The 17537-nt window shown below is 38.7% G+C and overlaps 1 protein-coding gene across 2 annotated transcripts in view; it reads right to left on the minus strand.

The window, feature by feature from the left end:
• Window positions 1–17537, minus strand: part of NALCN (sodium leak channel, non-selective) — an 897007-nt gene that overhangs the window by 175128 nt on the left and 704342 nt on the right. The gene's annotated exons all lie outside the window — the stretch shown is intronic.

Here is a 17537-nt window from a genome sequence, read left to right on the forward strand (position 1 = left end):
TATGATAGGATGATTAGGATGACAACATTTGGGAGACAGGGACAGAGCACTGACACCCCATTACATAAATTATCAAGATCTCCAGCAGATGTACATTACATTAACATTACATTAACCTGTTGACGCTCATAAGAGATTTTAATAATTGAGTTAACCATTTACTTTAACTGCTCTCTACAATGGGACACACAAAGTAAAGATACAGGGCATGGTGTATGCATTAAGGCAAAGTGGTACTTACATTAACTGCAGTCTCAACAAATTGTTCGATATTGTTATGAAAGAAGGATTTAGGTACTGCAAATGCAATATTTATATACAGTATATTCCCCATCAGGTTTATGATTAGTTACATTTTTTCTATAAAGTACATTTTAGTTTGTCCTTATACACTAGACATGAGGCTTCTTCTTTATGAAATTGTTAGGAGACGGCAGTACGGGCTTTTTTGACATGAAGCGTTACAGAGATTGGGACATAATAAATGAAAACAGTAGTTGTAAACCCTTACAGATACCCACTGAAGTGACCAGCATCAGGTGATACACAGATATGAAACAAATACACCTGCATAGGTTGTAAAGGTTTATCTGCAGCCTCCTCTCCTCTACAGCCTCCTAAAGCACACAGTTTACACAGCAGTTCTCAGCTTTTTGAAGGCAAGGGACATAGATCTGACATCACACACTGCACAGCATAAAGCAGGGAGCTGAGTGTAATTTGAGACCTTAGCGGAGGGAATGGACACATCCCCCCCAACACAATCTCATAGGGAACATGTGCAGCTGAAGCTGTCAATCACCTTCTGTGTGCTGGGGGGGCTATTCCCTGGGATTCTGTGGTGTTGGCATAACCTGTCAGCAGTTACTCATGCAGATAGCTGAGAGAGGATAGACAGGACAGAAAGAAATCACACTAGGTGCTTTGGATTGAGGCTAGGACGCACTTTAGAAAGATATGCTTTGTTCAAGTTAAATTTCAAAGGTTTTTTAAAGAGGATCTTCAGCCCCCCCCCCCCCAAAAAAAATAAATAAATAAATATTAGCAGCTGCAAATCCTATAGTACCACAAAATCAACAAATGATGGATATGAGCTCAACCCCACCTCATTAATTCTTATCTCCAAATGATCTTGTCTCAACAAAAATTCTTGTCTTAAAAGAATGCTATTCAAGAGGAAAGAAAAAAAATTGACTATAGAAGTGAATGTTTGACCGCTCCCATTTATATAAAACTTTATCCTTTTTTGTATATATGGTACTTTAAAAAACTGATGAATTACTGAATCACACATATGAAACAAAACACAAGACTATGATTAAAACAAACATATCTAGCTATACCTGTTCCACTCTTAGCTCACTAATGTATTTAAATTATTCATTGAATATTATCCATATTAATCACTGTGGGGGGCCACCCTATCAAGGTATAGTGCGCTAGCCGAGAAGCCACTCAATGGACATTGCACATATCTGTGGTAATTCCACATAAACCTATGCTGGAAATACTTATATCATATACGATCCTCCTTCACATGTATTGTCAGTCCTTAGATTTATTAGATCAGAACATCCATGGATTATCTGAAAGGGAGATGTGCTTATATTTTTTCCTCCAATACATAGCACTTAGAACTGAGCTTGTTAATAGGGCAGATGGTTTTTATCAGCTGTGGTCTAGAGGTAAGCTATGGAACCCATCCATTTGTTGAATTTTATTGGAAACTTTCCTATACTTTTCCTCATTATACAGGACCTTAGATGTTACCATGTAACAACCTTACATGTTGCCATGTTGGAACTGATTATGAATAAGTACTATTTTTTCACCACTGAAATGGCGACTGAATACTATTACTGCCTTTACTGAGCAGGTACTTGTGTGAGGGAGGGAGAAGTTGCTAATGTAAGAGACGCTATCTTTTAAGTATATAAAAACTTATAACCTCTTCTGGACCGGGAGTACTCTGTAAAGTTATCATGCATATATCTGTGCGAGGGAGGGGACATGCAATATAGAATCATGAGAATACCCCTGTATTCCTAGTTTGGCTTTCCTCACTTACCTCCTCTAGACCAGTGGTCCTCAACTCCGGTCCTCAGGGCCCACTAACAGGCCAGATTTTAAGTATTACCTTGGGGAGATGCAGACTAGAGTACTGCAATCACTGAGCAGCAAATGATATCACCTGGGATGTATTTCAGTTATCTTGCAAATCTAGCCTGTTAGTGGGCCCTGTAGGCCAGGGTTGAGGACCACTACTCTAGACCACAGCTGATGAAACCATCTGTCCTATTAACAAGCTCAGTTCTAAGTGCTATATGTTGGAGGAAAAAGTATAAACATATTTCCCTTTGAGATAATCCATGGATGTTCTTTTTTTTTTTTAACTTTATTTTTATTTGCATATAAAAAGAGAAAATTTTACAGAAATATTCCCACAAGTTGGGATTCACATATTCATATTAATTTATATAATTAATATAACAATATTTAAATACTGTAAATGCCTTAAAAAAAATTCCCCCTTTCTTCCCCTCCCCCCCTCCTAAGGTTCCTCCCTCCCTGCCCATAACTTCCATCCCTCGACATTCCTCCAAATTGATCATGCTTAATTATTTATTTCCATATATTTGGTTGATTTTTTAAAATCTATCCATTTTTTTCATTATTATCGTGGGCTCCACCTGCGTATTACATATGTATTCCAGATTGAAGTTGTTATTTATTTTTTCACACCATTCCTTTACTTTTGGACTATCCACTTCTCTCCACTTTTTTGGTATTATTCCCTTTGCTGCATTTAACAAGGTTGGAGCCAGAGTCATTTTATATTTTTTTAAAGACATTGTTGTTTTGTGAAATAGGCAAACCCAAGGATCGTTTGGTATTATTGTTCCTGTAATTTCCCCGGTCAGTTGTCTGACCTCTATCCAAAAATCTCTTATCTTGGGACACTCCCAGAATAGATGAAACATCGTTCCTGTTTTTCCACAACCCCACCAACATTTATCAGTCTTATCTGGTTGATATTTATTTATTACTTCTGGTGTAATATACCATCTTAACAGACATTTATAATTTAATTCTATTGTGCTTACATCTATGCCTGTGGATCCAACCGCACTTAGTACTCCATCTAATTCCTGTCCTGACATTTGTACCCCTATTTCTTTCTCCCATTTTACTATGAATGTAGGTTTCTTCAAGCTGTGCCACTCTGTCAGCATTTTATATATTTGTGACACTCCATGTTTTTGAGTGGAGGTATAACTTAATTTCTCGATGTTATTGAGGTTTTTTTCCGATCTGATCGGCTGTGGCAGTGAGCTAACGAAGTGTCTCAGCTGGCGATATCTCCAATCATATTTTTATTTTCTTGTTTTAATTTTTGAAGTGTTTTTATGTGACCTTTGTGAAGTATATCTTTTAATTGAGTGTTCCCTATCCAATTTCCAAATTTTTCTTCTTTCCCTGGTAGGAAATATTTAGTGCCATTTAGTGATATCATTGGTGAATTATATTCCCATTTCAGTTGTTTGTTAATGCCATCCCATATTTTATAAACTACCTTTGTTAACTCATGTGCTCCATGTGATTCCCTATATTTTGCTAGTATCCATATTGTTTTGTGTAAGTGAATATTATTTTGTGCACATTCTATCTGTACCCATCTTTTCTCCTTTTCAACTTTTGTCCAGTCAACTATCTGTGTGATAATTACCGCCTTATAGTACCTTTCTATATCTGGGGTTGCTAGTCCTCCTTGTGTTTTGCCTCTTGTAAGAATCTTATATTGTACCCTAGGTTTTTTCCGCTGCCATATATATTTTATTAATAAGGTTTTTATTACCCTAAAAAAAAGTTGCGGGGATGTTTATTGGTAGTAGAGAGAAGGTATATAAGATCTTTGGTAAGATAAACATCTTGACAGCGTTTATCCTTCCGATCCACGATATTTGATTATTTGATTTCCTTCTTATGTCCATTTTTATTTCATTCAATAACGATATATAATTAGCTTGGTATAATTTTTTGGTTTGTGGTGTTAAATATATCCCTAAATATTTAAATTTTTCTTTTGTCCAGGTGTATGGAAAGTATGTTTTTATTGTTTGTTCTTCCTGGATGTTTAGTCTGATGTTAAGAATCTCTGATTTTATTGGATTTATTTTAAAGTTTGATAACTTTCCATACTCCTTCAGTTCCTTTTGTATGTTTGGGAGTGTTATCCTTGGGTTTGTAACAAAAAATAATAAATCGTCCGCATATGCGGCTACTTTATGTTCATCTTGGTTTACCTTCACTCCTTTTATATCTTTATTTTGTCTAATTTTTGCTAACAAAGGTTCTAGAGTCAGCACGAACAATAGGGGGGACAGTGGGCACCCCTGTCTCGTCCCATTGCTCATCCCAAATTTTTCCGATAAGCCTCCATTTATTTTAATTTTTGCCGTTGGTTTTTTATATAATGCCTCTATCCATTGCCTCATTCTTAGTCCGATCCCTAGGTTTTTTATTGTTTCTTTCATGAAGTCCCAGTCCACCCTATCAAAGGCCTTTTCGGCATCTATCGACAATAGGATGGAGGGGACTTCATGATTTTTAGTTTTCTGCATGAGTAACAGGGTACGTATTGCATTGTCTTTCCCTTCTCTGCCTGGCACAAATCCGGTTTGATCTGGATGTATCCATACTTTTAATAAGTCTTTTAATCTTCTTGTCAATATTTTTGCAAATATTTTTGTATCTGCGTTTAACAACACAATTGGCCTATAACTAGAACAGAGGGTTTGATCTTTCCCTTCTTTCGGTATTACCGTAATATGTGCCATCAGAGATTCTTCCCTTAGATCTTCCTTCCCTATTTTATTCATATATGTTTGCATTTTTGGTATTAATATTTCTTTAAATCTTTTATAATACTTTATTGTATATCCATCCGGACCTGGACTTTTTCCATTCTGAATAGTTTTTAGTACTTCTTTTATTTCATTTTCGGCAATTGGGGCTTCTAGGAGTTCTAGTTTATCTTCTGAGATTCTGGGTAGATTGGCTTCCTTGATATATTTTTGGATATTTATTATTCTTTCCTGTTTGGTTTTTGGAGTTTCTTCATCTCGCACATTATATAGGGAGTTATAAAAGGCATGGAAAGCTTTGGCTATTCCTGTGGTTGAATTAATTGTTTCATTTTTACTATTTTTAATTTTTTCTATATAATTTTTTGATTTTTTCTTCGTCAGAAGTCTTGCTAGAGATCTTCCCGGTTTATTTCCGAATTTATATCTGTATCTGGCTATTTTATTAAAATAGCTTCTAGTTTCTTCTTCTAGCAGATCTTTTAATTCTTCTCTTTTTAAAATTAGGTATTTTTCTATTTCTTTTTTAAGTTCTTGTTTGTGTTTTTGTTCTAATTCGTGTATTTCTATTATATATTTATTGATTTTATTATTCCTCTCCTTTTTTTTTTGAGGCCATAGATATCAATATACCTCTAATATACGCCTTACGTGCCTCCCAAAGTGTGGTGGATGATGTTTCTGGTAAATCATTTTCGAGGAAATATAGCTCTAATTCTTTTTCCAATTTATTTCCTATTTCTTCGTCTTGAATTAATTCTTCGTTAAGCCTCCATATTCCTAAGTTTTTATGATAGGTTGGTGTTTTGATTATTAAAGTCAGAGGGGCGTGATCAGATAGCGTGATCATTCCTATCTCTGTACCTTCTATATATTCTAATAAGCGGTGATCTATAAAGAAATAATCCAATCTTGAGTACATCGAGTGTACTGAGGAATAATAAGTATAGTCTCTTTTTTTTTGGATGTTGAATCCTCCATATATCTACTAATTGGCTCTGGTATAGTTTTTTCCTTATTTTTCTAAGTTTTTGTTCTCCCAGCGTCCTTACACTCGATGTACTGTCGACACTTGGATCCATACAGAAATTTATATCGCCCGCCACTATCAAATAGCCTTTCTTAAAAATTTCCAAGTCATACAGAACTCTCCCTAGATGTTCACTCGGGTTTTTATTTGGATTATAGATGTTCATTAACGTTAAATCCATCCCCCTTATTTGACCCTTAAGAAAAATATATCGGCCCTTCGGGTCTGTTTTAATTTCTTCCAGGGAGAATTCTGTATTTCCTGCAAATCCTATTGCTACCCCTCTCGCGCGCTCTATCGGTGTGTCTCCGTAATACCATTTAGGGAAATATTTGGAGTATAATTTTATATTTGAGTGGAGAGAAATATGTGTTTCCTGGACGAAAGCTATGTTTACAGCTTCTCTTCTTAATTCTTCCAAAATCGTATGCCTTTTTATTTGGGAATTTAATCCTCTTACATTATAAGTTACTATTTGTAATTGTTCATCTTTCATTTTCAACCTTTCTGATCGATTTTGCTCTTGTCCACACGCGGAAGAGCAGGATCGATTGAGTTTCAACCAAAACCATTTTACCTATATTGGAGAAATGATCGTCCTTTCTGTTCCTTTTGGGCATTTGGGAGTTTTCCTATCCCTTCCCCTTCTTTTCCCTTTCCCCACCCCCCCATCCTTCCCCTCCCCCCCTTGGACCTTCCCTCCCCTCCCTCCCTCTCCGTCTCATGTTGGTATTCTTTTGATCAACTTTTGATATTAGGGTATCTAGTTGTTCCTTTGGGTCCTTTGCCCTAATACTCATTTCTTTTTGGGGTGGTGCTCTATTGGACTAGCACGTTATATCTCCTCCCTCGATTGGGAGGACATTCTGGCCGTCTGGGGGGGGCTGTCCCGCTTCCTTTATGTAACTTATTTTCACTTCCCTCCCCTCTGTGTAATTTTTAAATCTAATTATCACGTCTCTGGGTGATTCTGCTGGAATTCCTATTGGTTTTCTTATGCGATGGACACTTTCAATCAATAATTGGTCATCTTCCCCTCTACCTAGTACTGGGTTAAGAATTTTTGAATTTTTTCTCCTAGATTTTCTTCCTGAGATGTGTCCTTTAATCCTCGGATCCTCAAATTTTTTCGTCTTGCTCTGTTCTCTTGATCCTCTAGTTTATAAGCTAGATCTCTGGCTTTTTTCTTGGTCTCGTTTATTTCTTTTCTCATTCACTGTATTATTTTTGTTTGGTCCTCTTGTTTTTTCTCTAGTTCTTCTACTCGTCCCAGGGCATGTCCCAAATCCGTTTGGACATGTCCTAGGTCCATCTGGATTTTAATCAATTCTATTTTTAATGATTTTTCTAATTCTGCGAACATTTCTCGTATATCGCCTTTTGTAGGGGCAAGTTCTTTTATTTCTCCCTGTTCTTCCTCTTCTTCATTCTCATTCCTTAGACTTAATTCAGAATTTGCTGCGTTAATAGGTGACCTATCTACATCCGCTTTTTGACTTTTCTCCTTTGTCTCCCCTTTCTTCTTTCCTGTTCCTTGTTGTTTTTCCTGTTTTTCCTGAGAGGTTTTTTCCAAAGAGTTTTCTTGTGTCATAAATCTCCTGATTGTATTGGGGCTTGAGGATACCCTTGGTGATTTAGCTATGGCTCCTCCTCTTGTAGATTTACCCCTCATTGTGTATATGATACTTTATAATTCTTCTATGAGGTCTTACAACAATGCAGATAAATGAGTTGGTAATTAAATAAGATAAAAATAATTAAATAAGATAAACAGTGTGTTATTGCGTTTAAGCGGGTGTAGGCGAATCACCTCTATTTCAGCTCTTCGATATTAATCCAGCTGTGCAGCAATGGTGGGTATAATAAGAGGGGCATCGGGGTTATCTCACAGCTAATTGTCTGTCGCTTTTACAATCCTCTTTTTTTTTTTAGGATCTTTTATTCCTCACTCCACTTCACTGTGCTTTGCTTTATCATGGGAAACATAAGTATGTGGTTTCTAAATTCATTAGTGTCCTGTAACCCCACACATGGGGTAATATGGAATATGCGCAAGGCACTTTTGCTATTTTGCAGTTACCGCCACAGGGTCTTAATTTTATTCAGTTTTGCAATTAGCAGTTTCCTGAGCCCAATAGGGTTTATTCATTACAATATGTATGCAATTCCTTTATTCACTATAATTTGAACGTTATTCACTGCAGTTTAAACGTTGAATTGATTGAGAAGTCTCTTAAGTCCAGTGTGATCTCAGTTAGTGATAATCAATGGCATTTTAAGATAGCATTTAAGATGGCATTCTTCATTTCAAGATATTAAAGGAGAGGGGGTTTATTCCCAGACTCACGGTTTTTGCTGTTCTGTTTCTTTTCTTCAAGTCTCTGATCCTCCAGAAGTTTGTGGTGAGGCCTCTTAATAGAGGGGGTGGATGAGACGCTGGGTGACTGCAAGCTGGATGATGATGGCGGTGTTTCTCGTGCTGCCTAGGATCCGAGGCTCTCCCTCGCTCTCCCAAGCTCTCGGAGCCAGCGGCCACCTCTTCCCTCGCTTCACCTAGAGGAACATGGTCCGCTCCCTGCCTCTTGGTTCCCGCGGCCGCAGCGGCTCTCTCTGTGTCGATCCGGCGTCTGCCTCTCGGCGGCACAGCCTCGCGAGAGCTTCTCCAAGCCACAAAGCCGGCTCCAGACCGAAGGACGTCACCGCACGACAGACCGGAAGAATCCGGCAGGTCCGCTGAGTAAAGGAGGTAGGCGGGAGTGAGCGGAGGGTTGGCGGGGAGGGGCAGAGGCGAGCTGAAAGGGGCTGGAGGTCCGGTTCCCCCAGTGCCCGGCTATCTTACTCGTCCTTAACCGGGATCACTTGTACGCTGGAGCCAGGGCAGAGGATGGATCCGGGAGAGAGGGAACACACCGCTGCCTCATGCCTCGGACAGCCTTCACCCCGCGGCCTATGTGCATGCCGTCAGGCTCCTCCCCCTCATGACAGACCCATGGATGTTCTAATCTAATAAATCTAAGGACTGACAATACATGTGAAGGGGATTGTATATGATATACTGTAAGTATTTCCAGCACAGGTTTATGTGGCATTAACACTAACATTTGCAATGTCCATTAAGTGGCTCGTTGGCTAGCGCACTATACCTTCATTGGGTGGCCACCCACAGTTCTTTATATGGATAATAACCAATGAACATTTTAAATACATTAGTGAGCTAAGAGAGTGGAACAGATATAGCAGGATATGTTTATGCATAGTCTTGTGTGCATGGAGAGCTATGTCAACTATGTAACAAAAGCTAATCAGATAACACACTTCTATACTATAGTGTTAACTTTTAGTAATCTCTTAAAGCAAACTTATGTTCTTACTAAACCAGCTAGAGTAGCAGTATAGGTTGTAAAGCTAATAGCATACAGTAAGGATAATCCCTTGATAAAGTCACGTGATCTGTGACGCAACGTGTCGGAGGGTACTGGGTGACGTCGACTTCCGGTTTGGACGGCCGTGGCCGGAAGTACCCATAGTAATCGCACCGCAGGAGCGCGGTGCTCTGATCGTTACTGCTCGCTTTGTTTTACCTAAATGTGAGTGTTCCTGTTTCCCTGATTGTTATTAATAAAAGCGTGTGATCAACATACTTCACTATTGGATATTATTATCTTCTTTTCTGGATTATACTGGTACTATTGGAGCCAACTCGGGATCGTCAGCTATATAGATCAAAGCTACTGGAGAAGCCCATTATCAGAGGCTGGATATCAGCTAAAAGCACCTTAAAAGTGCAGTGAGGTGAGCGGCCACTGCTTCCATATCTATACGGCTCACTGCGGATCGCACCATTGGATTGTCACAAGATTTCTCTAGAGATGCACTGCTTGTCATTTTATATGCACTGATGAACTTTTGTATCACGGCACTTTCATCACTTTACTATTTTTTGAATGCACTGATATAATTTTTCACTGCACATGGACTGAATTACTTCGGCATATTAATATTTATATTTATTTTTATCTGTTATTAGAATTATTTATTCACCATTTATTTATCTATTTATGCATTTTTGAGATATATATATATATATATGTTTTTGATATTCATCGATCACTTTTTGGATTGTTCTACTATGATGTATTTTTGATGTATTGATTTATGAGCACTATCTTTATTCACTTAGGAGAGTTTTCATCACCACATTTATATTTAAGATTATTATTGGATTAGATTATCTCAAAGCAGTTTCTTAGTGATTTTTACTGCTGTGAATTGGCATATACCTGTAAGATCCCATTTCTATTTATTTGTAAACCCGTATTCAGATTTATTGGAAGACAGACACTGGATTTATTTATTTATGTGATTCGGATTTTTTACGGATTCGGATTCACTACTTTTCTCTTCAATATCGGATAGATCTCCCTGCATTTGTGGCTTTTAGGAATATTATTAAATTGGAAATATATATTTTTTAATAACTTCACAGCGATTGTGCAATGATGTGACTATAACAGTGTGCTGCTGTTGTCTGGCATTTATCCCTAATCTTTTATTTGATCTGTTTTATATTTGAGAATCAGAAGGTGGTTTTTTATATTTATATTTTAATTGCTATTTTAGACCTATTGAAAGATAGACATTTATTTGTTTCAGGTCTCTGATTAGTTTTAAGATTCGGATTGTAGATTCGGATTGTAACATGAAATTTATTTTTCCTCATATATATGACCACAATTATACGGATTTTATACATGGTGTTATACATGGTGTTACCTTAGACCTATTGGAAGACAGACATTTTATTCGTTTTAGGTCTTGGATTATTTTTAAGATTCAGATTTTTGGATTCGGATTTTAATATGAGATAAATTTGTTTCTCTCCTCATATATGTGACCACAATTTTACGGATTATATACATGTTGTTTTCCATCATAGCATATTAGAGATATTAGGGAGCCTAAGTTGTAGCTCCCTTTGAGATTTTCCTAACTTGCGCCGACTCATTCTATTATTTTATATCTATACTGGTATGGAGTGAACATACTAGAGTTGGCTGCATGTGGGGTAGGATTGGATCCTAATCTCATATAGTTTGATCATCTACAATCAACGTTTATTAGAGATTTATTTGCTACAGCTGATTAAAAACAGAATTATCACTCGTATACCGTATACGGAAGTGACAGCGCGCATATCACCCCTTACTTCTACTTTTAAGTACAGAAAATAACTGCTAATTTTGCAAGAAATGCAATGTCCTTGTCACTTCATGTGAGCTGAAAAAAATCACAAACTTTCTTGTGTAAACTACTAGTCCCATTATTTTATCATGTTATGAAGATGAAAAAGACAGATATGTTTTAAGTCCAACCTTTTTGACAAACACTGCTCCCTCTGTAGATACAATAGAGAAGGAGAGTAGACACGAAGGGACAAGAAGTGTTATTCACAGAATTACCAATTGAAAATAAAGGGAGAAAAGCCTATAAAAAATGAATTAAACCACTGCATCTGATGACCAGTAAGCTGCAATTTATTACATTGCTGTTTTATTGTTTTGGGGTTCAGATATGCTTTAGTTTTTAAAAAAGTTCATATGCGGTGCTTGAGGTAGTCGAGCAATCAGTCATCAACTTCTACCAGAGAGAGTGATTCAAACTGCTTAGCAGATAGAAAAAAAAATGATAAGCCTGTCATCAAATCTGTTGCGATATCCTGGACAGGGTCATCTTTAATATTGATTGGACCCTGGGCAAATGTTTTCTTGTTCTCTCCTGAATCCACTCATCAACTATTTGCGGGCAGTGGCGGCTCAAGGGGCAGCTGCTTTGGGCCTCACAACAATAACTGGGCCCGGGGCAGCTGCCCCTATCGCCCTGTGTTAAAGACGGCCCTGTATGGGACATTCATGTTTCTGGAATGTAGATAGATTTGATATGGCTTTTTAGTAAAATGTTCGCAGTGGGATATGGTATGCTTGTTTTTTTTTATATTACAATAAAAATATTTCAAATTGATTTTTCAAAGGCAAACTCTCTAAGACATCATTAAAATCATCAGCATGAAGTAGGAACCCTGACAGAAGTCACCATTGTTGCTGGTGGTGAGTGTTATATAATTATGAAGGTTTTTGTATTTAGTGTCTGTTATTCAAAACCTGTGTGATTGATTAAAATGTGATTGATAAATTTCCTATAAATTTAAAAGTAACCAGTATTACAGTATAGTAATGCAAGTATTCATATGAAATTAAAAAAAATCTATTTTGCATCTTTTCAATGCTTCTATCACAAAATAATCAAGATTCAGTTGAAATATTTAATAATTGCCAGAATGATTGTGTTGCTTGTTATGAAACCATCAAAGGTTATACTTTGATTATCAAAACACTGACAGAACCATCTGCCAATGCTTTTTATCACCAGGAAGCAGGACAATCTGCTCAGCATTCTCCAAATGTGTTTGTGTGGATTATGAAAGTTAACATTAACCATCTTCTGTGTCAACCGTTGAAAAATAAGCTGCGGAGATTTATTTTTAGACTGGATAAATACTGGGTTTATGGAAAAATATGCTTGTAAAGTATGCATTCATTAGATGTTCTACAAAAGTGTACAGTTATTTGAACTAATCAGAAGGTTTGCTTTTGAGATAAGAAAGATCTGAATTATGTGCATACTATTATTTTTTTCTCGAGGCACCTCTCATGCAGGCTGATAATTTAGCCCATTAGGGTTTATACCTAATGTTCAGATTATTGTCCAGTGCATTGTGCTAACAACTCCCCCGCCTGAGCATTATCCACTCAGAAATCATATGGATGAGATGGAGATTCTGATCTTACAATTACTGTATGCCTTTTATGAGACCATTGCATGGCATGTTTTTATAATCGCCAGCACAAGCCTAACAGTCCAGTTTTGGATATTACAGATTTAGTTTGCTAAATCTGTAATAGATGGGAGTACTGGAAGTCCTGATCTTAAAATATATGGTCAGATTTGCAATTTGAATAATCAGAACTTACAGCGGAAGTATAGTGCCCCTCCCCCTGCACAGGAAAGTTCAATTGCTGCATTTTCCACCTACTCCCTGTATGATTATGGGCCCTTGACGTCCTTCTGTATAATGGTGATAGATTGCACATGCAGACATCAGAAAAGCCATTAATGCAAAAAAAAAAAAAAATTCTCTAACTTTTTCATGTGCATACTCATTCGAGGTGAAAGGTTCAGAAAGTACTGAAGTCTCTGAGAATAACAAACAGACAATTAGTATATTCAGAATAAGACCCCAGCAAAGACAACCTCCATGTTTCTCAAATGACAAGTTTCTCTTAAGTGTACCTCATATATCTCATGATGCCATTAAGGTCAGCAGCTTCAGCTCATAAAAAAACGTACAAAAAGAATACAAGAAAAGAGCATATCACATAATCATGCTGTAAGTAGCCTTTTCCAAGCTGAAAGCCTGGTCAGTGGTCTAAATATAGGTCTTCTTTTTAAGGTTAGTTTTCAGTAAATAAAAAAAAATATATATTTTTTGAACAAAGCACAGTTTTGCATGGAATCAAACCTGTGTGCCATCTATTCTAAAGACACTGTATATAGCAGGAGTGGACTGAGCCGGGGGGGGGGGGGCAAGTGCCCCCAGGCTGCTCTGATGTCCTGTAAAAGTCACAGTGCCCCCGCCGGGCAGTGTTGCAGACACAGCCCTGCCCCACCTCTCCTGATCAATCAAAGTGGTCACAGGACTGAACAGCAGCAGCAGCGTCAGAGGACACTAGGACAGCGGTATTCAGTGTATGTATATGTATAGTACAGGAGCCAGCATATACAGTGTATATGTGTACATATACATTACAGAGAGAACAGAGACAGCATAGAGTAAACAGTATATTCTCTCACAGTGTGCCCCCACATAAAGTGCCTACTGTGCCCCCTATATAATGCGCCCTGCTGTCCTTTCATGTAGTCTACCCTGCTGTGCCCCTCATGTAATTTGCCCTGCTGTGCCCCTCATGCAATGTGCCCTGCTGAGCCCCCCATGTCATGTTCCCTGCTGAGCCCCCCATGTCATGTTCCCTGCTGAGCCCCCCATGTCATGTGCCCTGCTGAGCCCCCCACATCATGTGCCCTGCTGAGCCCCCCATGTCATGTGCCCTGCTGAGCCCCCCACATCATGTGCCCTGCTGAGCCCCCCGTGTCATGCGCCCTGCTGAGCCCACCGTGTCATGTACCCTGCTGAGCCCACCGTGTCATGCGCCCTGCTGAGCCCACCGTGTCATGCTCCCTGCTGAGCCCACCATGTAATGTGCCCTGCCGAGCCCACCATGTCATTTGCCCTGCTGAGCCCACTATGTAATGTGCCCTGCTGAGCCCACCATGTAATGTGTCCTGCTGAGCCCCATGTATTGTTCTTTGCTGAGCACATTATGTAATGTGCCCTGCTGAGCCCCCCATGTAATATGCCCTGCTGCCCTCTCATGTAATGTTCCCTGATGATCTCCTTTTAACTGCCCTGTTAAAACCCCTATACAGCACTCTGACCCCCTGTGCTCTTTTTATCTCAGGTTTCCCCCAGAATTGAGCATCGATGCAGAAAAAAAGCAAGCAGAAGTCCCACATTAAAGAAAATATAGATTTTAATATCTATTTTTTGATATTTTATTGTGCAAGTCTGTTCTTCTCAAAATGAAGTAAACTTGCTGCTTACAGAGTTAGATAAAAATGTTTTGCTGTGAACAGTATTGTATCTCCTATTTTGTGTGTATTTTCATATGCAACACACAGCCCCTAAAAACAGACAAAAAATGTACCCTAGGGTTTATGATGAGGTTTAGGGGTAATTTTAGAGATTGGGATCGCAAATAAGTATTAGATTGCTATGATAGGAACACACTGCAGGTGATCACACACAATTTTGACTCAAAATGTTATTGTCAAGTTTAATTAGACAAAAACCAACATATCATTGGCTTATGATAGCCTATCAGATCAATTTTTAATGCCAATGGGACATTCTGTTTTAGCATTGATTATTCATTACAGTAGTTTTTTTACATCGTTTTCTGATCACGATTTTGATATTACCTTTTATTTTAGAGTAAGTTATTACAACTCCCTCTCTGGTCCACCGGTTTAAGAAATCGAGTGCTGATTTTATCCTTCTATTAATTAGTTCATTAAGTATGTGGTGACACTACTAAATTAGCTGCTGATTTTGGTGTTCCACTATCTACATATCCCCGTTACATCTACCCCATTGGTAGCGCATGGGCCTTTTATCTTTATTTAATGCCAATGAATAGCTTTACAAAAGTTAATTCTTGCAATAAGATTAGATTACTTTAATGTACAAACTAAAATGGTTAAAATACTGTTAGGACTTTTAGCCAGCACATATTTTAGATTGGGTGGTCTAATTTTTATAAGGTAGTGTTGCTTATTTTACATCTAAGCAATATTCAAGAGTGAAATTTACTCACAAGCACTACCAGCAAACTCCATTAAAGACATTAACACCTTCCCACCTGGCCTATAGTGGATTGGCTTTACCCTTCTGACTGGATGTCATATGACATCTTTCAGAATGGGCTGCTCGTGCGTGGTGATCGGTGGTGCGGTGTGTTCCTCAGTCACACCATATCACAGATCAAGGTAAAGACATGTAGGCTCTTTACCATGTGATCAGCTGTGTCCAATCACAGTGGATCACTGTGTAAATAGGAAATGCCGGTTATCGGCATTCCTTTCCTCACTTGACAGCGCGTGAGGTGAGCCGATAAGCGGCTTTCATCAGTGGTGACATCTACAGTGGATATAAGTCTACACATCCCTGTTAAAATGTCTGGTTTGTGTGATGTAAAAAAACGAGATTAAGATAAATAATTTCAGAACTTTTTTCACCTTTTAAAGTGACCTATAAACTGTGCAACTCAATGGAACAACAAACTGAAATCTTTTAGGTGGAGGGAAGTAAAATTAAAAATATGGTTGCCTAAGGGCTCTTTCACACACTGTGTCCGTCAAACGGACTCTGCTTTTCTCAGCGGGAGATCGATCTGCTGATACCCCGCTGAGCAGAGGGATGACAGCTGTGTCTCCACGCTGTGTGCGGAGACACAGCTGTCAGAGCCCCACACATCTCTATGGGGGAAATCGGATGGGAACGGACCATAGGTCCGTTCTCATCCGATCCGCTGGATGGATGGAAAATAGGGTTTCCATCTGTCCAGATTTGATGGATCGGATCGGGTCGGATGTCAGCGGACATGTCTCCGCTGACATCCGATGCCCCATAGGAATTCATGGGGGGACTGTTCAGATCCGCCAAAAAAACGAACAGGCGGATCTGAACGGTCCGCCTGTGTGAAAGGGGCCTTAGTGGGCAAACCCTTAAACTACTACTTTGTTGAAGCACCTTTTGATTTTATTACAGCACTCAGTCTTTTTGGGTATGAGCTTGGCACATCTTGACTTGACAATATTTGCCCACTATTCTTTTCAAAAAACACTTCAAATCTGTCAGATTGCGAGATCATCTCCTGTGCACAGCCCTTTTCAGATCACCCCACAGATTTTCAATCAGATTCAGGTCTGGGCACTGTCTGCACCATAAAAAGAAAGGAAAAGTAGGGTGCGCAACATTATCCTTTGCAACAATTTATTATTCAACAAGTATGTGCAGCATACTCACAAACCAAGAAGAAATACAATCAATGTAAAACGTCCAAGTCCACCAAGTTCTCCATTCAGCATGGTCTTAATGGTTAAAGACAGTCCTGGAATGAAGATCTCCAAAAATAGCTGACGCATTTCGAGGGTGTCCCCTCTTCTTCAGAGCTCATGGCTGGGCCATTCCAAAACTTTAATCTTCTTCTAGTGAAGCCATTCCTTTGTTTATTTGGATGTATGCTTTGGTCGTTGTCATGACTAAGGCCCCTGTTCCAGCTGAAGAAAAACAGCCCCAAACTATGATGCTGCCACCACCATGCTTCACTGTGGGCATGGTGTTATTTTGGTGATGTGCAGTGTTGTTTTTGAGCCAAACATATCTTTTGGAATTATGGCCAAAAAGTTCAACCTTGGTTTCTGTTATCAGACCATAACACATTTTCCCACATGCTTTTGGGAGACTTCAGATGTGTATTTTGCAACATTTAGCGGGGCTTGGATGTTTTTCTTTGTAAGAAAAGGCTTCTATCTTGCCACTACCCCATAGCCTAGGCATATGAAGAGTATGGGAGATTGTTGTCAAATGTACCACACAGCCAGTACATGCCAGATATTCCTGCAGCTCCTTTAATGTTGCTGTAGGCTTCTTAGCAGCTTCCCTGACCAGTTTTCTTCTCGTCCTTTCATCATTTCTTGAGGGACGTCCTGTTCTTGGTAATGTCACTGTTGTGCCATATTTTCTCCACTTGATAATGACTGTCTTCACTGTGTTCCATGGTATATCTAATGCCTTGAAAATTATTTTGTACCCTTCTCCTGACTGATACCCTTTAACAATGAGATCCCTCTGATGACTTGGACATTGTTTTTGCTGTGGAACGTGACTAAGAAAATGTCAGGAAAGACCTACTAGAACAGCTGAACTTTATTTGGGGGTTAATCAGAGGCACTTTAAATGATGGCAG

This window comes from Pelophylax lessonae (assembly GCF_965119305.1).
Source record: "Pelophylax lessonae genome assembly, chromosome: 2".
Lineage (NCBI taxonomy): Eukaryota > Metazoa > Chordata > Amphibia > Anura > Ranidae > Pelophylax > Pelophylax lessonae.